The 6,739-nt window shown below is 38.5% G+C and overlaps 1 long non-coding RNA gene across 1 annotated transcript; it reads left to right on the top strand.

Annotated features, from left to right (window-relative positions):
• Window positions 1-373: 373 nt before the first annotated feature.
• On the top strand, window positions 374-2,355 carry LOC125305030. Its single transcript, XR_007195321.1, has 2 exons — window positions 374-608; window positions 2,023-2,355. It is a non-coding gene; the product is annotated as an uncharacterized LOC125305030 (long non-coding RNA).
• The last annotated feature ends 4,384 nt before the right edge of the window (window positions 2,356-6,739 follow it).

Raw genomic sequence — 6,739 nt, 5'->3', positions numbered from 1 at the left:
CTATGGCTACTGAAAAATGTAAGGTTCATTTATCAAATGTTATTTGGAAATATTAAAAAACATTGGGTTGGTAATTAGTGGTTTTACGATAAATATATTGACTACATAGCCTTTTTCAGCATAAAAAATGAGAGAGCATATGGACACTCAAAAGGGTTTGTCAACAAACTTGCACTCCGTCAACAAGTCTTATCACAAACAGAACAGAAGAACTTGCTGAGTTAATTGACGGGCTTTAATTTTTTTTCTCTACAAGTACTGAAGTGACCACCACGGGACAGTAATGCTGACTGACTCTTTCTCCACGCTGCGGACCAGGCCCCTGCCCAATGCTGGACCGTCTCATATGAGGCTGTGTGAGGGAGATAAGACTTCCTCCCACTCTCTCCTCGGTCCCCCACCCAGCCTGACCACATTATAGCAGCTTGTTAAGCCTGACAGTAGTGCAATTGTGGACATTACAAATTAATGCAGTGTGAGTGTGTGTGTGTGTGTGTGTGTGTGATGCTGTGTCTGTGTACTACATCCTGTCTGATTAAAGGTGGGAGTTTTTTTCTGCTGCCCCTCTCACCAGATGAGACACACAGGACGGCCTGCTAGGGTGCCAGGTAAAGGCCACACGTGTGTAGATGACTTCTGTGTCTTATTTGGCATGTTGCAGTCCACACAGAAGTCAAAGAGAACAGAGCGAAGTCAGAGAGAAGTAATTTGCTTCACTCAGATCACTTGGAAGTTACAGTAAAGATGCAATATGTAGTTTAAATTATTAACAATATTTCTACAACCACAAATCAGAAAAAGTTGGGACGTTGTGTAAAATGCAAATAAAAACAGAATGTGATAATATACAAGTCTTATAAACCCATAGTTAGCAGCAAAAAGGACATAGACAACATATCAAATGTTGACAATGAAAATTTGGACTATTTCATGGGAAATATACTAATTTTCAATTTGATGCCAGCAACATGTTTCAAAAAAAGTTGGGACCTGGGAATGTTGCTGGCATCAAATTGAAAATTAGTATGTGCTGCTTGACCCTTTTATTTAACAACATTCTGTAAATGTTTAGGAACTGACGAGACCAGTTGTTAGAGTTTTGAGAATTAAATGTCCCATTACTGGCCGATATAGGATTGCAGTTGCTCAACAGTATGGGGTATTCTTAATCATGTTTTTCATTTCATGATGCACCTCATTTGACAGGTCTGGAATAGACAGACTGGACTCTTCGTCTATAGAGAAATACTGTTTAGAGGCTTTCCTGAGCCCAATGATTTTCTTTACAGAAACAGGTCTGGTTTTGATGCAGTGCCATCCAAAAGACCACTGCCATCCAATGAAGTTTTTCAGCTCTATCCCTTGTTTGCAAAGATTTCTCTCGATTCTCTGAATATTTTAATTACATTATGTACTGCAGATGATGAACTCCTCAAATACTTCACAGTTTCATGTTAAGAAGCATTAAAATTACATTGTTTCATTATTAGTCCACACAGGTGTACACAGAGTGATGTATACCCCTACATCTTTACCTAAGAGACTACCTCTCTGGGACACTCTTTTTCATACCTAATCATGTTGCCAGTTACCCTAATTAGTTATGAAACATTTCTCGTTTTGTTTTTATGAAATAGTCACATTTGTTATGTTGTCTGTGTCCTTTTTGCTACTAAATATGAGTTTAAGAGATCTGCAGATTATTACATTCTGTTTTTATTCACATTTTACACAACGTCCCAATTTTTTCTGATTTGGGGTTGTAGTCAATTCAACATAATCTGATTCTGAATACATGAAGACCACACATGCAATTTTCTATGCACTCTATGTATGATGCAATATTTGCCTTACTTGCCTATCCATCTCTCTGAAAAACATGAATACATATAAATATTTTTAATATATTTGAAATAAAATGCTTGAACAACGAATTCACATAATCCACAAGACTACATATTGTGCCATACATGCTAAGTAAAATGATCTGTTCAGTGCTTTCTCATCCATTATATTTTCCAGTCTCTACAGAGTTGAGAAGTAAACATGGGGGATCACTATCCCTCAGGCAACCTCACATGCGTCATCATATAAGCAATAGCTGCACTGCAGATTATGACCATTGGGTGGCATCAAAGCAATGATGGTTGTTCATCGGCTCTTTCTGGTTACACAAGAGCACACGTATTAGCCACAGGAGGGAGTGAAGATCTGCGATTTCAGTGCTTTGCTCTGGCTGTGGTGAAACAACAGCTCAACACGAGAGACTTTTGTACTGAGCTGTCCTGCCAAATGACCCTTATCTGTTCCTGCAACCTCGTACAGTCTGTTCCATTAAACATTTTGAAAGATTAATGAGTGTCTTAGCCGTTTGTCAGTAAAGGAGGGTATAGCTGATGGAAATGAACTTGTAGGCCTGAAGTATCTGATGTCTGATCCAAGCCAAACTTTTTGGCTAGATAAGGAGACAAGTGTCCCATGCAGATAGAGATCTTATCGGCTCAACTTATTCTGCAGTCTGAAAACTGAGGCTCTCCTCTGATGGCTTTACTGTGACAGTTTAGCTCTGTTTTGCCTGCATGTGGCTTTGAGATAAGGTGGTTTTTGCAACAACAAATTAATTGTATGTGATAACACCAAGACTGACTTTAAGAATGTTCACATTTTAAACACACCTCAAACAAAACTTGTTAGATAAGAGAGAGAGAGAGAGAGAGAGAGAGAGAGAGAGATTTACTGAACTGCTTATTAATAAGAGGGTAATTAATCCCAAAGCATTTCAACTTTCCTGGGTTTAAGTCATTATGCCAGTAAGCCTGCAGACTTCATGCCATGTTTCTACAGCTTGTGTTGGCATTCACATATTCTTATGTAAACTGTGTTTAGTAAGTGGTATTGTTGAACTTGGTCACCTTTAATCCTGACTTTACTGAGGTCACAAACTGACATCTGGGGCCTGTAACCTCATGTGCTGTGTTATATTCTATAGGTCTAATATGTTAAGTGATTTTCCAGACATGTTGTGCAAATTATTGCTTAGGTGCAAGGAAAGGGCATAATTGTATTTTATAAGCAAGCTGTCCTAGCCTAGAAATCTAGACGCACCCTAGCAGCAGCAAGCTGTCCTGTTGCATAACATCAATGTACAGTACTGTAACTGTTCACTTCTTACAGTACATGAGCTAGTTTCATTCTCTGTGAGACATGACCTCTGGCTTTGGGAAGGAAGTCCTTACTGGGGGATATCCCATTGTCTCCGGTACACTCAGAGACCCCAGACATTTCAACTACATTTTAGTCATTTAAACCTGGGAAAGTGGAAATGCTTTGGGATTAATTACCCTCTTATTGATAAGCAGTTAAACAGTGTACAGAATATATAAACCTCTACATAAAATAGTGTTTGAAATTGGCTTTTGGAAATATCATGATACACTTTAAGATAGAGCAATGCAATTGAATATAGTCATTCTAAGTCCACAGTATGGTATAATGCAAGCATTGAGCAAATAGTGAACATCATTTTAAAAAACAGTGACAAATGGTGTATGAAGGGAACACAAGGTCTGGACCCATTGCCCCAGTTAAAGCGTATAATAAAGCGTCCCAGTTAATGTGTATTTTGTCTCATCCGGCGGCCCAATGAGGTTGTCCTGAATAATCTTTTCATCAATCTGACTACAATTTTATTATAGTTTAGCCACGGATATATTGGTGTCCATGGCCGATTCTCCCTATATGCACAGTAGGCTACGCAAATTGCGCAGAGCTCCGCAAATTAACCCCGTCTCCCGTTGAGTTAATCTGACAGACATATAGCTAACGACAGTGACTCATACATTAAAAAGATGAACATGAAACCGAATTAGCATTCAGGGCATGAAAAACGGAAGAAACTTCACGAGAATGAACAGCGGGAACAGTAGTCGGGTAAACTTGTGTTCGTTCTATGGTTTGATATAGCTACATGCATCTCTCCAGCGCGTGTCGATGGCCTGGCCTAGGCCTACCTAACAGGGAAGTTAATCTCCTGATCTGTCTGCAGCTTGCTTGCCAGCCTTTCCCATTCACCGTTTTTTGAATGTGGGCGACTGGCTACATTTTTGGAAAAATAAATAAATCAATCAATAACCTCATCTTTAAATGCGCTGATAACATGCAACTCGGGATGAAACTAGCAGTTTTTCAGCAGAAGCATACAAGAACCCGTCGAAACTAATCGGTGATTTCACTCTTCCCATACATTTTAAAATAAGTAAATGGTTTTACAATATTTCAGCCAAGCTTTAGTTGATTTAGATAGCCTACAACTGAACGTATGCAAAATGGGAAGTAGCAATGTATTAACTTTGATTGGCTGTGCTGCATGCATGGGCAATCGATGTATATAGTAAATTAGGCCTAGCTTATGTGAAGTATTAAAATTATTTGGTAACACTTTACTTGACAGTATCGACATAAGAGTGACATGACACTATCATGACACATGAACCCTAACCCTAATCCTAACCTCTAACCCTAATCCTAATTTGTTATGACAAAAACTGAATGTCACTTAATAATAGAAGCGTTATCATAAACGTTTATGACTTGTTTATGACACGTTCATGACTGTGTCATGTCACTCTACTGTCAAGTAAAGTGTAACCAATTATTCTTTTAAATAGTAGTCTACGTTTGAAAAAATATTAAATAAGGGAATCAGGAGAGTTAAGTAGCTGTCTTTGGCAAGTAGCCTACTAGACACAAAGGTGAAGAACAGTCAGCCTCCGCCAGTAGGCTACTAGCATAACCAGACCTTTACAAAAAATAGCTGTAGCCTATTACATCAAGTGTCAAACTGCAGTTTTCTGATTATCAAAACTGCAGTGTTGGAGAAAATATTTAGGCTACAGTTCTTATGCAGGGAATGCAGTATTTTGGACACAAAAAACTGCATTGTACTGCATAGTACTGTAATTTACTACAGAAATGCAGTATTTTGGACATGAAAATAGGCTACTGCACTGTAGCCTACTATAACTGAACTGTACTTCGAAAAAACTGCAGTTATTTTTTGTAAGGGGATATGTACAGCAAGCATCAAAAGCACACTGGGCATTTATAGCTGTGAAGGTCCTTATAGGGAAAAACACTATATTTTGTAACTTCCGTAGACATCCAAAATGAGGTGGGATGATTGTATTGGGAGCACTGAGGTGTCTGATTATTAAAAAATGATTACATTTTGGCCCTCAGAGTTCAGGTAGGAGGGCCCCTTAGCAGGATTTTGCCTAGGGCTCCATGGAGGTCTGAACCGGCACCGTTGGTGTCATTTATCTTAATTTAACCAATAATCAGTAATATGCACCTCCAGACAATTATCCTTCTGTCAAAGTTTTATTTGAAATCATAAAGGGTCCAACTCCGATACCAGCAGTTGTTCTCAGTTTGGGGACTGTTGGCATAAAGTCTGCCAGCTCAGTGACTCTCGAGTTTGTCTGGACAGCACTAGGCCAAGTCTTTCCGCTCAGAGGCTCTGCGGTTTGTCAGTGAACTTATCTACCCAGCTCAGGGACTACTGTATATACAGTTTGGCTCAGCCTTCAGCGACACGTGCAGTTCAACTAGAAAACAACACTCACACTTGCCAAATAAGTACATGATTGGCAGTTTCCCTGCTACTGAAAGGCAATAACCCCAGGAAAGCAATGCCAGGAATAATCTTCAATTTGAACTACAATCAGTCAGTGTTAGGAATAACATTAATAATAAACAAATTAAAATAAAGCATTAAGCTGTAATGTAACAACCAGTTCAACTCTAAGTCAAAAGTATAGCATACCTGGCACAGACAGGACTACACACAGAGCGTGGGAGTTCGGAAAAGCTGATTAACACAGAGACAAGTCTCACTTCCCTTATACAGTTAAGAACAAAATTATTCACACCCCTGGCAAATATTGATTTAATGTTGATTTTCTCAGTATGTTTGTTCTGACTGAAAATGACACTGCCACATGCCAAAAGGTTGAAAAACAATGTGGTAGAAACGATCAGAAAAAGAAGCATTTTAATCTTTTTTAACATTATTATGAAAGTGTGGGGGTGAGAACATTATTATTTTAGGATATTTTTTCAACCAGTTTGACCTGGTGACCTTCTCAAAGTAAATGGTAACACTAAAACAAGGGGCTACATTAAGATTTTTGGAGGAAAAGATCAGTCTGCCGAGAGACCTGCCCCAATAGGCGGCATTGCACCACACAATGATTCAAAACATACAGCTAAACAAGGAAAAAGAATAGTTAACAGATAACAGTATCAACATTTTAGAGTGGCCCAGCCAGAGTCCAAACCTCAATCTGTCAAAAAAGTGAGCACAAGGCCAAAGTGATGGTATGTATTATACAAACTATTTTGAGAGCTGTGATGGCAAATAAATATGTTTCCTTTGATTATATAAAAAGGGGAAGAATCATTTTGGACACGCCATTTTTCATGAAAAAAAAAAAGTGAAAACACTTGATTCCATATTTCTACCACATTGTCTTACAACCTTTTCGCATGTGGTAGTGTCATTTTCAGTCAGAACAAACATATTGGTCAAGAGAAAATCAACATTGAATTAGAATTTGCCAGGGGTATGAATCATTTTGTTCTTAACTGTATATCCAACCAGAACAAAGAAACTCTTTACATTTCAATTATGAATTACATATCACATTTCAATGGAGACGCTATTCACATCTGGAGACCT

Source organism: Alosa alosa, chromosome 12 (assembly GCF_017589495.1).
Source record: "Alosa alosa isolate M-15738 ecotype Scorff River chromosome 12, AALO_Geno_1.1, whole genome shotgun sequence".
Taxonomy (NCBI): Eukaryota; Metazoa; Chordata; class Actinopteri; order Clupeiformes; family Clupeidae; genus Alosa; species Alosa alosa.
This window is presented reverse-complemented; position numbering and strand designations above follow the sequence as displayed.